This window comes from Falco punctatus (assembly GCF_963210335.1).
Source record: "Falco punctatus genome assembly, chromosome: 8".
Lineage (NCBI taxonomy): Eukaryota > Metazoa > Chordata > Aves > Falconiformes > Falconidae > Falco > Falco punctatus.
Genome location: NC_137588.1, coordinates 12,049,326 through 12,068,007, shown reverse-complemented (window position 1 = coordinate 12,068,007; position 18,682 = coordinate 12,049,326). Strand labels below are relative to the sequence as shown.

Here is an 18,682-nt window from a genome sequence, read left to right as displayed (position 1 = left end):
TTTAAGAAATTGAGGAGCGTGGGAATCTGCACTAATGTCAAGAATTGTGGCATGTTGATATTGTTATCTAAAGTCCCTGTCACTGCACGTGGCAGCAGTACCAACCTATACTAAAGGAGAAACGGAAACAGATTCTGTTAAAGCATCTGAATTATCTCCATGGAACACAAATCTTAGCCTGTTGTTTTTTTTTTTAACCTGTAGTAGAAATGCTTTAGCTTAAATAAAATGAGATTCCATGAGATAAGGCTTCCAAGGTATTAACTATTTTTATGCCCTAGTAACTACCCAATACCAAAGAGAGACATTAATTGCCTTCTAGAAGACAAATAGGAATAACACTTGCATGTACATTTTTACAGTAAGTTAATGCATATGTTCTAGAAAGTCTCTACTGTATTGGCTAGATTATGTGCAATAAATTAGGAAAAGATCCATTCATAGCATAACAAAGTTTCATAAATGTTTGATTTAGGATGCATACGTCAAACTGTACACTTCCTAAGGCAGATATTGTGAGAAAAAAAAATACATTATTACACATTACAGCGCTTATTCATCATGCTTATATTCAAAGAACAAACTTGCTCTAGATATAAATTCATGTAGGACATGCATCTGCACTACCTTAGTACCAACAAAACAGAGGATTTGACAAGCCATATGGGGACAACCAATATTTCGCTTTTTTACAGTTTTATTGTCAATGCAAGCAGAACACTGTTCACCTACCTACCAAAGCCAGGCCAGTGTTTAGAAATCTTAAAGGCTGAAAAAAAGCATCACTGTAAGCACGAGCCACTCTTGCAGCCATGACACTCACCCAAGGCTCAGCACAGTTTTTTCTTAATCCTTGCTCCCAGGACAGAACATCCCAAGAGAGACTTTATCCATCTCCATTTATGAATGGATAAAAACTGCTGTCTGGTGACAAGTGTAAATACAATTACTTTTTTCATTTTTGCCTTGGGAGACTCCTAGAGACATTTTCACATCTCTTGCCATTACTGAATATTCCTGAATTAGTCTTCTCTAGAGCTTAAATTTGCTAATTAAGGATACAACACAGCGCCAAGCTCTGCTGGCAATTTTGAAAGAGCTTTCGGTATTTCCTTCAATAGCAACTGATTTCCTTAATCCAGTTCTTTAGTGTACAGATTGCAGATTCTTCTGCAGAAGGTTTCATGTAAAAAAGAGCTACCTTTAAATGAAATTATTTAGTGTTGTGGTTAAAGCTGCACAACCAGAGATCTGTGCATACATCCCAGAAACTTCCAGCTCAGTTCTTCATAGTCCATTACAGCGCAGCAATCAGCTGCAACAAAGGCTCAATGTATGTCCTGGAAAACTGACTCCTGTGGCAAGAAGTGATGGCGGGACAGCAAAGTGCCAGCCTTTATCACATTACTCAGATTAACAAATGTTTATGGTTATTAAGAGGCTGAAGCTCTCAGGAAATTTTGAGCAAAGAGAATTATCTGTCACCGCCTTCAATATTTGAATGGAAACAAACTGCTGAAGTATGTAAAAATAAATCAAGGTGGTTCAGTTTCCAGAACAACTTAGCCCCGGTTTTCAGCTAATTTTTAGTAACATGCATGATGACTAAGGGAAGAACTTACAATTCTTCATCTATGCAAAGTTGTGTGTTTTTCTCATTATTTTGCATCCGGTTGCTTCAGGGGAAGGAAAGCAAGTAACAGTGCAGGGAGGGCGCCTTCAGCACTAGAGGGGCAGCTGCCTGGCAGCAGCAAGACCTCTGGGACTCTAACACACCTATTAACGACTGTTTTATTCTGCAAACCTTCAGTCCTCCATGTTAACAAGCATCAGTACTGACAAGGAAAGCTTAGCATACAGCTCCTAAGGGTCAAGAAACACAGATGAGAATAAGTGATACTGAAAAGTAAAATGAAGAAGAAATTGACCCAGATCTGGAAAGTAAAAAAAAAAAAAAAAAAAAATCATTAAGAGAATTATCTTTCTAACCTTGAGGTTGTGAAAAAAAGGGAAAAGCATAATGAAACAGAGTATGAGGAAAAAAAGATCCTTCCTATATGTATCTTCAGAAGAGAAGAAATCTTTAAGGTAATACACCTTCCTAAACTTGTAAGAAAAAAATTAAAAACCTTTTCATTTCAAAAATCCTAATAAGTGCTTGGAACAATTGGCACATTTATTATAATATTGTACCTCATCAAAACAAAGGAAAAAAGAGTGGAAATGTTGAATATACTTCAGTCATGAGGTTTTCTTAACAGGTTAACTCTGGAAGAGGAAAAGAGGAAAGGAAACTTAAAAGGAAACCTGGGCATTTATTAGGAAAAAACCTGACTAAAACTTAGTACATAAAGCAACTGATAAACAATACATACATTGACTTGGGCATTACATCACTCATTACGGGAGAATCCCACCATTAATATGGTTTGGTCACATCAGCATCTTTGGATCGCCTTGCCCTGCCTACTTTCAAACCTCTAAAAAATAGGACAGTAGATTCCGAGGGCAGTAATGATATAGGGGTTTGTACAGGGGGAGATAAAAGTGTACATAATCACAGCAAACAACACCCTTTCTGAAAAGAAACCATATCAATACTATAATATTAAGTATCAACACAGTCAAGACCACAAGAAGTGAACCTCTCACGGGCTGTTCTCTCCTTCCCCCATTAGGCAGTGGGCACAATTCTTTCAGCAGGAGTAGATTTACTTACAGGTACAATTAAATCTTGGCAGAGTGACTTTCAAAACTTGAAATGCTTGGCATTGTCTGGTAGCAATCTGAATCTGAAACCTTTCAATGAATATTAAAAAATTAACAATCTGTACCGAGAGTTTCAGACTCTAATATTGGAGTAAATTTCTCTGTAAAGCCACAAGGAGTTTGATAAAATTTCTTAGGATGGCAAATGTTTACCATATCATGTCAAGACACTTGAGCTGGTTTTCCCGAAGCTTTGTTATAGGTTTTAATCTGAAGAGAATCAAGAAGTCTACAAAAATAAAATTAAAAAAAAAGCGTTCTAAGCATTGCATAACCACAGGTAATGGAAAACTATCACATTAATCAGGGCAGCACAAATATGATTTTGAATTAAAAATAATAAAACAAACAATTATTTCACATGAGGAGGCTCTGACTGTCATTTTACACCTCTGCACACATGGTAACTAAATAAGTGCTCTTAATTTCTATCCATGTTACAAATTTAGGATTTTAGCTAATGTGCTTTGATTATTTTCATAACCTTTTGAAAAGCAGAAGACAAATTAGTAATGTATTTCGATTACTCTGCCTACTTATGTACACAGCATCTGTCTTAGGCACGGCAAGTACACAGCAAAATGGACTACTACGATTTAACAGGAGTTGGTTGAAAAAGATCATTAATTCTTCAGAGATTTTTCATCACTAAGTTTTCATAAAACTAGAGCTGATGTAAAGTCAAAGAATAAAGTGTTACTATTTCTCACATAAATCCAAAGTGTTTTTCTTCAAAATTTTCCAAGAAAATACTTAGATTTTGAAAAACATCCTATAAATAAGATGAAAAAACCCATCACATTTTTATGCACCTCCACACATCTAAAAATAATGCCTGGATAAGTCTTTTTAAAGAAAAAAAAGAAAAAAGAACAAACATTTCCATTGAAGACTGATAGAGAGCAACTGCTCAACGTTTCCTGTCAACCAGCTTCAGATGTTTTAAGGGCCTGGAAAACATAGCAAGTCAGACAGTTTTTCCCCCTCTAACATAAGAGTTTTGCAAGTGACTTTCCTTTTCAGAGCTGTTGTAACACATCCCAGCTATTTGGGAATTCAATCTGTTTAACCAAAGCAAACACTACGATTTCTACACATACACACACACATATGCATGGACACACCCACCTCTTCTGAGTTGCATGTTCAGCATACTTTAAAAAAAAAAAAAAATGTTCTTATTGACAGCAACATTTAAGCTGAAGTCATGAAAGAGGACTCGGATGTATGGACTCCTACAGCTTGCAGTGTGCTTACAAGTCCTGTTCTGGGACCCTGCTGAAGCATACTATAACCTCACATCCAGATTTTCTTCAAGAAGAAGCACAGGAAATTATTTTCTATCATAGAGCTAGGTGTAGCCTAAACCATAAGTCACATCTTGCCCAAGAGAAGCCATTTTCTTCTCCTCCTGTCATTTTTTACTTACCTTTTTCTCTTTTCAGTAGCCAGATGAGCTTTTCGTATCTGGCCCTGCCTTCCTAAATATCTCCTCATCTGTAAGAGACCTACACATGGTAAATTAACTACTAATTTCAGGATTAGGTCACACACCTATTTCAAAAAAATCTCATACACTTCAACTGCACTTAACAGATTACATGATGGTTTTTGTTTTAGAAAACCAGCAAAAGAAGGAGATCTGTGATTTAAACTCATTAAAAGTGGTTGAGCTTCGGCTGAAGAAAAAGGAGAAGCAATAGAAAATTCTTGGTAAAAGCTTTGGTTTTAAAAATAAAAAAAGTTAAAAAAAAAAAAAAAAAAAGACAAAATTTTCAAGGGCCCACAAAGCAGTTGTGCCCCAAGCACAACAGAGCAGTGACAATACAACTCCATCAAGATCAAAGATACGATTACCTGAAAGAGTGAAAAAGTCGTTCCACCAGAAATATTAAAATAGACAGTGCACTGAAAAATCCTGAGCACACAAAAATTGTAGTCACTTCAGTAGCTTCAGTTTACACCACCATCAGCAAGAGCTCAGAGACAGCAGTGCCTCCCTTCATCTCCTCCTCATGGTAGAGCACCTAGCCCCGACCCAGAGCACACGTCATACCCTGAAACAGCTTATTTTGATGGAAGAGGTCATTGGCTGGGGTAAAGCAGCATGTGGCCCTAAAGATTCTCTCTAGTCTACCAATAAATTAAGGCAACTTATTAAATGATAACAAAAACAAGCACTGGAAAACAGTGTTTCTGAAGATCATGGTACACAAAGCATTCTGCAGGTCTGATGCTAATGCAGCACATCCCTATTTGTGCAAATAATTCAAACTCTTGGCACCAGTAATCTAGATCTGAGCTTTATAGTATTATTAGAGACAGTGTCATCAGTGAGTACCTCTGTTCCAATATCTACCCATTTATGCTTTTAAAGGAATGCAGTGCTACTATATTCCAGAAAAGCCATAGGAACACAATCCTTGCTTGTTAAAACATCTTTACTAACAAGTCGCCTGTTTCACTTGTTTCAGCAAGATGGAAATAAACATATTTTCATCTGCGTTTCATTAAATTATTCCACAACCCATATGCAGTGTCTTGATGCAGTTTGAAAGGTGAACAGACGGGATTTTATTTTTAGCTCACGTTAACACAGCCCATCAAACACTCATTTGCTTGACATACTATCATAATATAGCTTACTACTCAGCCTTTAAAGTATATCTTTGCCTGCCTTGTAACATCCAAATGACAAAAGAGAGCTGTGTGATAAATATTTAATTACAATCATGATGATCGCTTTGTCACTGAAAACTAGCAATTGTAAGTGAATGGAAGAACTTGGGTTTGAAAGAGGAACATTTAGCAACCATGTGCTATTGAAATCAAAGCACGTTTTTTAATTATAATATTTCATATACAAGCTTTTTCAAGATGGGGAGAGCGCTTGCAGGGACCAAATAGATGCTTTCGTATCGATACATAAGGCATTTGCAATACCTGTTAGGTATTGACAGAAGTAGGCCAAAACTTTCTTTCAGTAGTTAAATATATACGCCTTCAATTGCATTTTGAATACAACATAACAGTGCATATAATAAAATATCATCTACAAAAGCACAGGACAGAATGATAAAGTAGATCTAAGAAACAAAATCGAATTATCCTTCCTTACTCAAATAACTAATGAAATAAAATTTAGCATAGCCTCCACATCAGACTTTTAAACTTTTTTTTTACTGGGTATGTACACAACCATGCAAAAGAAATACTGACTATTCCTGGGTTGCATAATACGACTTAATTTTGCATGTACTCGGTATGTACCCTACTACAGTCAAACTACTCACCCCTTTGACGGATCTATTGGGCAAAGGATAGCAGAATCCAACCCCAGCCATTACCACAGATAGCATTTCTTTCACACAAATACTTCACCAAGCAAGAGATGCAGTTGCAAGAGTTACAAACAACGAGCAAGAACAGTAGGCTAAAACCATGAGAGCCAGAAACAACCAAATTCTGGTTTGAATCTGGACCAATTCTCTTGGCCTTACTACATCAGGTCTAATGTCCTTCAGTATCTATTTCAAGAGTACAATCCTCCTGCACCAGCATCTTCAAGAGCAGCACAGCCTATTAGTATGTGATAGCTGTTGTTAGAGTCAAGAAGGCAGCTTTTCTGAAAACAAGGGATAGGTTTCTGCAGAGAAATGGCTAATAATTTCCACATGACAGAGGTGAAAAGTTTTCACGCAGCCCAAACAGTGCCTCTCATCTTCACACAGGATCTCTGCTGTGAGGAGCAAAATGCCTTTGAGAAAAATGATCACAAGAGCCAAGAGCAAGGATTTATATTAAGACAGAGCTATACATATAGTGATCAGCAACGCTGTTAATTAGGAAATGTTGGGAAAACTTGGGAAAATAGTGGACTAAAATGTGAAAGGAAAAAGTAAGGTCCCGGGTGCCTCATAGAGCTTGATTTTCATACTTTATGAGAAAGGCTAAATATGCTTATATACCACTTGCTGCTATATCAGTTGATGGTAAGCAGATGCTAGCCTTTCCCTCAAATCTTTGCTCATGGTCTGTGCTTCTATCCATATTACGCATGTGAGAGACAATAGTGATAATAAAGTACCCAGAAATAGTACAAAATCCCATGTGAAGAAGATAAATCAAATGAGACAAGTCAGCTATATATAAAGACCCTAAATTATTCAAGCTGCCTAAACACCCAGAAGTGCACTCACAGCTTTATACTAATGACTGCAAATTCCAAACAGCATTGCTGTATTTTTTTTTCTATTTTCTTTTTTTTTCCCCAAACAGTTAGGCACATAGGAATTAAGTCTTTAAATCCTTATTTAGTCAGCAGACACTCTGTACTACTTAACATGGAAAACAATGGCCACAGGAAAAGGGCAGACAGTTTGAAGACAGAGAATGAAGATAAGCTGAGAGAACTGTGTGAAGAGACCAAGTGCATACCCCAGCATTTCTTAAACACTAATAATATATAGCTCTGTAATAGATTTGATTTGAAATAACATTTTAAGGAGAAAGGTCAGATGAGTCTTCACATTTAGCTGGCAATAAACCTTTTTTCCAAGCTCTTTTTTTTAATCAGATCACATGAGAGAGAGAGATAAGATTATTTCCCACAGCATGCTGATCATTGTGATGTTTGAAATATTCTCATCGTGCACTAATAGCTAGGAACATTACTTCATCCTTTGTTGTTAACTTTTCTAATGTGAGATTTAAATCTGAAATGGGGAGGAAGAAGGAATGAGACATTTTTGTAACATTAAAATTATTTTTTTTCTCCTGGATCATGTTTCGATACACGGGCTCAAAACACAAGAGGGAAGAAAATGTTTTGATAATTTTAGATATTAAATGAGTATTATTCTCACATGTGAAAACTGACTGCTCAATAGGAGGATAGGTATGGGATCCTTAGAAAATTTTAACAGAAGGATCCCAGTTCCAAATTATTTCAGTTTTTACATTATTTTGGTAGGATCATTGCAGCCTGTAGCCTTAGAACAACACTTTAAAGCATTTGTATTCCTATTAATTTGTAAATTTAAAAAAAAAAACAAGGGAAAATAGCTGCAGTCACCTACTGTTCATAACTATTAATCAGGGAACAAACTACACAAGCTGATGGGAAGCATCAGATTTTAGCTGTGCTGGGTTTTTCTGCCTTCAGCTCATTAGCCAAGAGAAGAAAGGGAGGGACAGGTGTCTGGAAATGCCCATCAGCTGCTGCTGAAGTAGCAGCAGTTATGTTAAGGGTGTCATTAACACCAGGCTGAAAGGGTATGGGACCATTTCAGAAGCCAGCTTGGCTGTAGGGATTCTTCCAAGGCTGGAATATCAGGAAGGACAGACCCTGCTTTTTCAGGTAGGAGCAGTGAGCTCCCTAAGAAGTACACAGGTGATTTGGAGCAATAATACATAACAGAAAACGGGTAGATATATCATATCAGACTTCAAGAACAGAACACCTGCATGGCATCCAGCCATTTCTTATCATTTCAGCAATTCACTCTTTCTCAATGTGCCACAGAGCTGTGACAAATGAAATCACCAAAGTTACTGAGGTTTAAAAATGCCTCGGCCACCCACCACCCGCCAGAACTGCAGGATTTCATCCTAAACCTCAAGCATGGGATGAGCACTAAAAAGAGAAGTTAGTCTAACAGTTTTACATCTGTGAAAACATCAAAACAGTATGTTTTTAAACATGCTAAATAAACCAATTCATAATGACTAAATAAAGCAGAGAAAAACTTAATGAGCAGAAAACCCCACACAATGTTACAAAGAGAAAGACAACATTCTTCAGAGCCTCGTGTTTTGTTTCTGCAAATATTGAGTAAAACTCACAATATACTTTGAGCAACATTTCTTGGCACAAATTTCAGAATATGGAGAAAATCAGCAGCAGTTTATTTCAGGTGTTGCACAATTCACACTGAGGTTTAAACATTCTTACTTTGTACATCTGTCAAAACAGCTCTGTCATCTAGGCACTGACACTAACTTTCTTTGATTTTCTTCTCTTCAGACGTAGTAACACAAATTTTAATCAACCTTTCTCCTGTGCAGGCTCTGTAAATACTGTCATACTCATACCCAACCAGTAATCACGTGAATTCTGCATTGTAAATTCTTTTTGTTCGTTAGTCATCCCTGCCCTTCAGTATATGCAACGTCTAGTAGGGGACCCTGGAAGTTTAAATCCCTCCACAGGATTCTATCTAGGGCAAAGTACTTCAAAAAAATTCTTCAAATTGCTGATTTTATGCTGCATTAAATCTTCAAATCTTTGCTAGTTCACTTTTCTATTCTGTGATAATCAATTGATCTTTGCCCCATTTTTAGCATCAAAGACCAACAGAAATTGTTCTAATGAAAGTTAGGAGCTTCGCCAAGAAGCAAAATAGGATTTTTTTCATCCCAATTGCATTTCCAAAGTTACAGTGACATTACATATTGTGATTTAACAGGTTCTTAGTAAGGTTGTTTGTCTACTTCACGTTCAAGAAGCTTTCACATTCAACCTCTGTGCAGCTTTTGTACGAAGCCTTAACCCACGGGTAAGGTCATGCCACACTGGAGGAAAGGAGGGGGGAAGACATTAGAGATAAGGGAAGAAGTTTTGTTCTTAACCGAGGAGAAAAAACTTCTGTTTGACCTCACGCTGTGTGTCACTGCATGTCACAGACATGCAAATACAGTCAATTGTATTCATCAACACTATTCCCTCAAATTATCCAAAAATTCTTTCCCTGTAGCCTTCTTTTTTCCTTTAGACTACTTTCCTAGCAGATATAATAAAACTGATTTTTCTAGTGCTTACCTGCTACCGCACCATAATGAGTTTTATATCCCCAGAGCCATTTTGAAATGAGTTTACTTCTTATTTATGATTTTTCCATCAGCTTTAAACATAATTTTAAAATGCTGTTTCAATTGATTGCCAGTTTTTGTGGTTTTACAGACATATTTCCTTATCAAAATAATCAAAACCAGGAAACAATGCCAGAGGATGGTTTTTGTGGGCATAAATGCTTCAGTGCAATAAAGAATACACACATAACCCGCACCTAAAAAAGCAGTCTTAAAAGCACTCTACTCAAAGTCTCATTAAACTTCAATTTATTTCTATTATGTTTCTGCATTCCAATATATAAGTCTTTAACCTTTCACCTTTCCAAGATGTGAAATTAACAATACTGACATTTACAGGATATTGGTTTAAAAATGTCAGTAAGGGAAAATGAAAAACTAGAAACAGAACAATACTTATCAGTTGCAAAGATTTGACCATGATAAATGCTAACATTACCATTGACAAAATTATACACCTGAAAGTATTTTTCTCTTCAAAGTAGAAGTTTCTATTTTCTGGCAGGTGACATTTATATACAACGTACAACAAGAATTACTATGGTAACAAAAATATATAAAAAGAAAGGATTATTTTTTTTCCATTCCTCTTTCATCTTTCTTTCAGAATAGGTTATCTTGGAGCACTAAGAAATCTTTATATTCTCTTTCCTCAGCTCTGCTATTAAGTTCCCTTAATTACTGACCTTTGGCCAGAGATACTGGGCTGTCCACGAGTCTCAGTACTAAGAGATGTTACGCCTCTTTGCATTTCAGGTGCTACGGCATGTTGCAAATCATAATTGTAACACTAAATGATTCCACCAAAAAGAAACACGTTTTTTAAATGCATATGAAAAATAATAGGTACATTGCGAGGCCCATCTCTCAGGATATTTAAATTAGGTTGAGGGGGAAAAAAATCCTGGTAGCAAACATACCATCTAGTAGAGAACAAACCTGAAAGGAGATGGAAAGCACCTATTAGTTTTACTTCTATTCCTCTATAACTTACAGAATTCTGTGCTAACAGACATATAGCTCCATTCCACTGAAATAAGAATATTTTATTGATTTCAAACTCTCTCATAAACTTGAAATATTTTAATTACCAAATAATCCATTCTGCATTTCACAGAAAGCAATTTGCTGAGCAACATAAGCCTAACAAAAGAATGTCTGATTGAAAAAGTGAAATATATTCCTGTAAACAGAAAGTACCTGGTGTGTCCTTGAAGTCTATTGTTTTGGGAAGGTGCCAGAAAAAAATATTAAAACCCATAATGCACGAGAGGATTGTTTTGCTTTTAATAAGTCAACTTTTAAAATTCCCATAGATTAACGTAAGCCAGAAACCCTCCAACATCTGCACTTCAAAAATGCTCAGAAAATGAGGTAGGGAGATAAAAGACAAGTATCTGCTGTAGAGTCCACTCTGAAGACAGGCAAGAGAAAGTTGATAAGGGTCTCTGTTCACTGATGTTCAAAAAATAATTGTTCTCAGCCTAGCATTACATAAATCATAGCAAGCTCGTATCAGCCGAAAACTTCCTTCAGCGTCCAATATTCCTCTTAACACCAGTACAGCAGCTTCAAAGCAGCATTTGGCAGTGTTGTAGCTTATGTACAACAGCAAAGGCGAATGCCTGCTCTCCTTTGCTTAGCCTTGCCGAGTGCCATGCCACGGCTCAGGCTGCCACCGGAGCTGCTCCAAGATTTCACGCAGCAAGCTCCCCTTCACCGCTCTGAAGGCAGTTTAATTATAAGAATTACTAATCCCCACTTTACAGATGAAGACCCAGATAAACAAAGAGGTCATATCTGCAGCAAGTATGAGATATTAAACTCAGATTTTTATCCTGAAGACCATACCGATATGCTGCAGGGTCTGTCACTTTTCTCCTTCATCAGCATAAATATTTCTTGGCCGTGTCAATCAGTGTGGGTGCAAATGCATTTGGAAACTTCTGGGGTTTGCACATGGTCTGGAGAAGTAGCACATATTACAGCTGAACATGCAAGACTGTTACATTTCTTACAGCTCGGCCCAAACTGGACTGTGTAGATAGGAATGTAACAGTTCTCTCCATGCTGCAGAGCTCTATGGACTCTGCAATTTTGCTTGAAGCTCTACATTTCATAGGATAAAGAGGCATGGATTAAATATGTCAGCTGTTGCTCAATGTAAATACATACACTGTGGTATTCAAATTACAAACCTGCCATAGCAATGTAGTTTTAACCCACAAGGAGCACAGTAACAGAGATTAATCACTGTAAAGATAAAGCAAACAGAAGGTTTGGGGATTTTTATTTAAGATTTTGGCTAAGTTATGGCCTTTTTTCAAGATCAAGTAACGCAACAAAATTGAACACTTTTTTAATCTTTTTTTTATTTGCTTTCATTTCCCAGTCCACATTTAATCTGAATGAATATCTAAAATGTTTTGAACAACAATGTAGTCAGCCCCTTAAACTCCACCAGAAATTTCCTTTAAAATATTTCAACTCTTTTCCTTTCTTTCTGCTAACAGCAAGACAAAAACATAACCAAAAAAATCCCAGTTGTTTTTTCTAGAAGTGCCATAGTTTTCTTTGAGCAAAGATACCTAAATCCACAGCGTCAGCACCTATCCATTAGCATGAGGAATAAATTGGAGGTACCCACAATGCATATATCAGATTAGCCAGCATTCGCAAAAGAGATGTCATCATATTGTACCTCAGGGTTTTCTGCGGGCTGTTATGTGACCAATCGCACAGTAATTCTGAACACAATCATTTTGCGTGAAATTTTTATCAATATCAAGGCAAAGTCATTTGGATGAACATACTCGTCACTACAAGCCTCTGGGTGTGAATACACAAGAAGCACAAGAGAAGAATCCAGCTTTCTCTGGGTTGGGATGCAATGTGACATTTCATTGCATTGTGCCTGCAAATTAGCATTTAAAAGTCCAAGCCTGGCTTACCCTTGTGTTTATTTCAGTTGTTCTTCAAACGCACTGACTCTCACTTCTGTCCCCTTGACATTTCCTTTCTTCCAGAAACAAACCTGAAAATGCTAAATGCAGCACAAATACAGTGTGTGGGGCACCCAAAGTCTTCCTTTTAAAGCTGGGACTGTACATGTTCTATACATCTCCATAACCTTCCAGTGTCTGACATCTGGATCATGGTGTTTGGTGGGTGAAGCAATGCAGCCAGGAGGAGAAGCTGACCTCATCCTTGGGGCATCAAAACCCAGGAGGGATCTCTGTGTTTTTTCCCCTCTCACTGTTGGACAAAAGAGCAGGAGAAACCTCCAAGCCTAGGAAGGGAAGCTGAAGGACAGCCAAGAAACAAGGAAGGGCCAGCTGAGCCGCATGGTACCTCTTGCCAGATGTGGCTCCGGTCAGAGGGCTGCCCAGGGCTTTATTTAAAGCATGAAAGACATGCTGCTGAATTTTCTGCCTCCTGACTCCGGCTTGGGATGCTGCCCAGTGGTGTTGGAGATGCGCTGAAAAAACTCAGCAAACAGCAAAACATAGTCATCTTCTGCAACCCTTTTCCAGTTTGGAGGACTTTTTTTGTGATGGTTTTGGAGCTTTAAAGTTTTGGAATAAACCTGGCTTAACACTCACACTTAAAAATGCAAATAAGCTTTTCAACAACAAGGCTCCTGAAGAGCCTTTTCTCTTGCATGTATTGAAAATGTAAGACTTTTATGCACTAAGCCGTGTTTATCCAGGAGGGAGGAGACCTGTGGGGAGAGAAAAAAGTGAGAGAGCCCCATGCAAAATGCATGAGTCTTGATAGCTTTCTCTAGTCCACCATATGCATATTTCATGAATCCATTACAGCAACTACTGCATCTATAAGTCAAATAAGCCCGATTGTTCAAATAAAATGACCGGCTCGATATACAGAAAACACATGCTGTTGGAGGAATGACACTCTCCAAGCTGAAACTGCTACACAGCTGTCAAGACTACCGGGTGTCCCATGGGCTTGATCAGAAGGAGAAACAGATGAAGAATACAGTTATTTCCACAGCATCTGCACGAAGGAAAATAACTTAAGAGTCTGTTGCAACCCAAACACTGATCCTCAAAAGCAACTGCAGCAGCTGAGCTACAAACCGTACTTTCAGTCACTGCTAACACATCCAAAATAAAAGTTCACAGATAACAGACAATGTTCATGATCGCATCCGCACAGAGACAAACACTAAAAAGACAAGAAGGATGGAAAGAAACCAGCAGTAGATGACAACTACGTGGTTCCCCCTGTCATGCTGAGTGGTATGTATTCTATACATGAAAACCGCTTGAGAATAAAATGAGAAGAAATTTCAGGTGTCACACAAGAAGACACGGTTGTTCAGTGCTTTCAGCCAGGATGAATATTTGTTTCAAACAGGGCCCTATGCTGCTTTATGGCTTCCATGTGGGAAACCATCTCTGATCATCTGTAGATCCACTCCAGCAGGCACCAACACCAGACAGAGCACCATCCCCCCGCCTGGGAGGGGCTGTGAGGGAGATGGGAACTCGGTGCACAGGGCCATCAGGAGTTGTAAGGACTGTTCAAAAGTACAAAAAGGTGGCTGATACCAATGGAAATTCTTTCCGAAAGCACCAGCAGAGGCATCCCTGAGAAAGGCCAAATCATTTACCAGCACAGACACAGAGATTCAGGAGTATTATTGATCTGCCTGATAAGAAGTCTGAACAATGAAAGACAATAATCTAAACACTTCTTCTTTCTTGAGATTCAGATAAAAAATGGAATTTAGACCTAAACAGCTGCAAATTCTTAGCAGTAAAACACAATTCCAGGTTTTCAGAATTGAGACTCACAAGGACTGCCATGGCAGCATTTCAGCCAAGACCAGGGGGATCTCACCACCTTCAACCCCAACCTTCCACGAACCAGGACCTGCACTGACCACCCTCTGAGCTTGTGACCTGGGTTTCTTTTGGGTGAAATGAAGCAATACATCTATGCTCCAGGCAGGCACCTAATGCTCTTCCACAGGTAGCCAGAGTTCCACCTACGGCACTGGACTAGAGTTCAAAGTGGAAAACAGCATATTTCATCAAGTACGTACTTCACTCCTGTGAAAACGCTGATCCAATTTTCCTTTCCAACATCTTAGTTTTTCCTTACCAAAAAACAGCCAGAATTAATCATTTAATCATTATGCTTTGGGGGCATGGAAATTTACTGTTTTCATTTCTCAACAGGTTCGATATTCATTCACAACCAAAGCATGGTTTTCAAGAGCCACTTAGATTTAGCGGGCTTTCAACTTGTCACTGTCCAAGTACTGCCTTAAAAAGAAAAAAAAAAATAACCTTTATTCTCTGGATGGAAAATAAATGAAAGTTTGTGAACTTTATACGGTAACATTTGTGCTTTGAGTGAGCTTCATATGCCTCTAGCAAAGCTCTACGACATTCACCACTTCACAGTTTAAAAGTGTGTTCTAATAAAAGGTCAAGAGTAAGAGGGAAAAAAAGGGAAGTCCTTCAAGGTTATAAATATATCAGACAGGACAAACATTTCTGCTCTGCTAAATGCCTGTTTAAATATAAATCTATTAGTCTGATGAGGTTAAGACCCTTGAATGTAAATTTACGTCCGATTTTGAAAGGACAATTGTGGGGTTCCCTCATTTTCCATCTTCCTCTGTTTTTTACTTCTCTTTCCTTCTTCCTCTGATCTTTCTAAATACTCTAAAAGTTCCTGAGGTTATGGACAAAAGACAAACACACAAGATTCTGGACATAAAACCACAAGATTAAAAAAAACAACCATCTTGTCTGAAGCAGTTAACTACTTTCTGGGAGAAGATGGAGTTAAATATTTTGAACAGAAAAATAAACTGTATGGTTGACCATAAGAAGAGAAATGAGGGAAAGAGGCATAACTGAATACAGATATATACATAACATACATAACAGATGTATATGCCAGGAATACAGTTATTCAAGTTAGTAGAGTAACTATAATGAAATAAAGATTTTTATTCCAGAATAACATTTTCACAGAGGACAGTATTCTGGAAATGATAATATATGATGGTTCCTGCTTCACAGCCATTGCAATTATTCCTCCAGTTTTAATATGCTCATGTTCAAGGTGAATGTCATGCCAAGCCAGCAATGCTACACACTCCTTCCTGCACCAAAAAGAGCCAGTTTCACCATGTAGACAAACTTCATGTTTCCCTAGAACACAAAATGAGGTAGGTAGTATACTCAAGCCATGCAGTAAGATATCACAGCATCTTTTCTTACCCCAGGAGTGGAGCATATTGTATCTGTTGGCACATTTTAGTACAATAGAGAATTAGTTTATAAAAAGTAACTTTTCTCCAGTCACAAAATCAATTCTTGGTACAAAGTTTTTGAAGGGGTCTGAAGCTCACGAACAACTTAAATCCATTCTCCAGCCTATCTATATAATGGAAAGACCTGCTAGGCAGTTGGGTCTAAAGTAGAGAGGGGTGGATTGTTCCCACAAACACTTTTAGCTTCTGAATTAACAGCACCACTCTGAAAAAGTGTCAAACTGGTGACAGGTTTCTGCTGCATCGGAGGCTACATTTGTCCTGCAGCTGCATCACTTCTGCCCATCCCATGACTCTCTTCTAACTCAAACCTAATTAAATGTCTTTCATTGAAAGAATTAGCCTGTGATAGAAGACCTCTAAAAAACTATTAGCTCATTTAAAAATTTATTCTATTTCTCTGCACGTGAGAGCTATTAAATAATATTTGATATGTATTCAGATATTTAAAGATGTAGTTACACATTCCACCTCAGTAAGAAATACATACCTTTCGTGTAAAATTTTATCATGCCTAAGCTCCTGCTTTATACTTTATAATTGATGATTTATGTCACTGAGAGGATAATTCTAGCATTTGTAATAGGAAAAACTCATTGAAATTAAAACATATATTTTTAAAAATGCCATGTACAGTAGTTAAATAACAAACTGCTCTATAAATTTTTTCTAATTTTTTTAACCCTGGTGTATATTTCAATTTCTAATTTGTTTTGGTTGATATACTGTAAACTTTAAGGTTTGTGATCACATCTGCATCTGTGACCACTTTGGCATTTAGGCTTAGAAACTTCTCATCTTGTATTAGCATACAAAGCAGAGGCTGCAAATTCTTGCAAGGTAACTTCTTGCATATCCTTTTGAGAAATCCACAAAAAAAGCAATGATTAACTGTAACAGTTAAAGTAAAATTTGATATTAGTTTCTAAAGATTAAAAAAGCAAAAGACTAAAAGTCAGGCTGATTTACAGGATAGCCACTCTCTCTTATTCAGGGCTTACCTGAATAATTACCCAATAACAAGAAAAACCTTGCTTCTAAACCAGTAACAAATCCTGACATTCCAAAATCCCATTAACCAAGTTCTGAAAGATCTAAAGGATAAATGGGTTTACAAAATAAATGACGTTGTGTTGACTGAACTGAAAACTGTGACATTTTAAATTTTTCCCCCATTTATTTAGATAATTCAGGGAAAAAGAGCATGGGAATTGTGGAACTTGAGCAGGAAAAAAGTTAGATGCTCATTTCTCATGTAATTCTTGCTAGAATTAATACATTTATATCCTTTGGTTGGAGCCATTTATCTTTGGTGCTCAACTCTTAAAAGCATTATTTTTTTATTACTAGAACCACTGTGAAAAAGAAAAGAATGAAAGACAAACTTAAGGCAACCTCATTTAAATATTTTTTTAAAAGAACCATTAGATCCACTGTGATATTTAAATAAGATATACTGGGAAGATTGTGGGTTTTTTAAACAACACTCAGAGTAGTAGTAAGAAAGAGCATACCCTCTAGCCTGCTGTGTTTTCCTTATGCCAGTGGTTTAACTCTGGTTTGCTCTTAAATCTTTAGGATTGTGTCCTCCGCGTTGCAGAGGTATAGGCAAATAACTTTAACTCTAGCTGGACCAATATACAAGCTTGGACGAAAAAATATTTCCAGGAATTGATGAATAGAACATTTAATAGCACTAGTAAGCCACAACACAATAATAATTGTATCACCAATATTACAAGATTCATCACTGTAGTAGGAAATCCATTGGTTATACAGTCACAGAATTTGGAGTGTGAATTTCTGCAAGGCACTTACGAACAAGGTCAAGCAGTGTGATGCATTATTGAAAGTAAAGGCTCCACTTAATCGATCACAGTATTTAGTAGAAATACCTATACACAGACAATATTTCAAAGATTAATTCAAATCAACGCACATTTTAGCAATGTTTATTTTCCAAAAAAAACCCTCACACCTCAAGTAAAAGGGTGAAAATTTGCATTAGACTATGAAAATAGGCAAATTCTACACTACTCTTATGTGACAGATCTTCTGATGGCATCCCTCGCCTCATCAAAAAATCTGCCTATCCCCTCTGTGGGTTTTAAGTGATATGGTAAAAAGGCTTTCAAATATGTCACCCTTAAAGGGCTGATAGCTTTAATTCTAGCTATCTGGGAATTTCTAGGTAAAACATTTCTTTTAACATACAAAGACACTTTGTCAAAAACCTAAAAACTTAAGTGGATTTAACATATTCCCTGACACATTTTTGTGCAGATATTTTCAAACATCCTATTGCCATTACTGCAAAATGAAGTTTCACTAAAGGTGAATTTTTATAAAGGTATCTAAGGCACTGAAAAAAGCCTTTTTTTGTTGATGTTGTTGTTGCTGTTGTTTGGTTGTTTGCTTTTTCTTGTAAAGATCTACAGGATTTTGAGATATCCTGATTCAGGATGCACTTTTTCAAACATAAAAATAGGTCAAAACATCACTTAGTGCTACTACACACAAGAGTAACAATCTCTCATAGTTATAACTGAATGTGATAAATAGGTTTTCCATTCGATATGTATCCATTTTCTAAGAAGTCATTGCAAATTTCAGAAGGGAGAAAGTTGTGGGTTTTTTTTTCTGAGAACTCCACAGATTCATGCTTACAGCAGTTATCTTTCTTACACTAGCTCAACTCTTAGATGGAGCTAGCCAGATCGTGTGAAT

General features: G+C 37.2%; 1 long non-coding RNA gene across 1 annotated transcript in view; it reads right to left on the bottom strand.

Annotated features, from left to right (window-relative positions):
• Positions 1–4,507: 4,507 nt before the first annotated feature.
• The window catches only part of LOC308068655, a 63,157-nt gene continuing 48,982 nt past the window's right edge, over positions 4,508–18,682 (bottom strand). The window contains exon 2 of the long non-coding RNA XR_013930048.1: positions 4,508–18,682. This exon is cut by the window's right edge and continues 35,270 nt beyond it. This is a non-coding gene — a long non-coding RNA (uncharacterized lncRNA).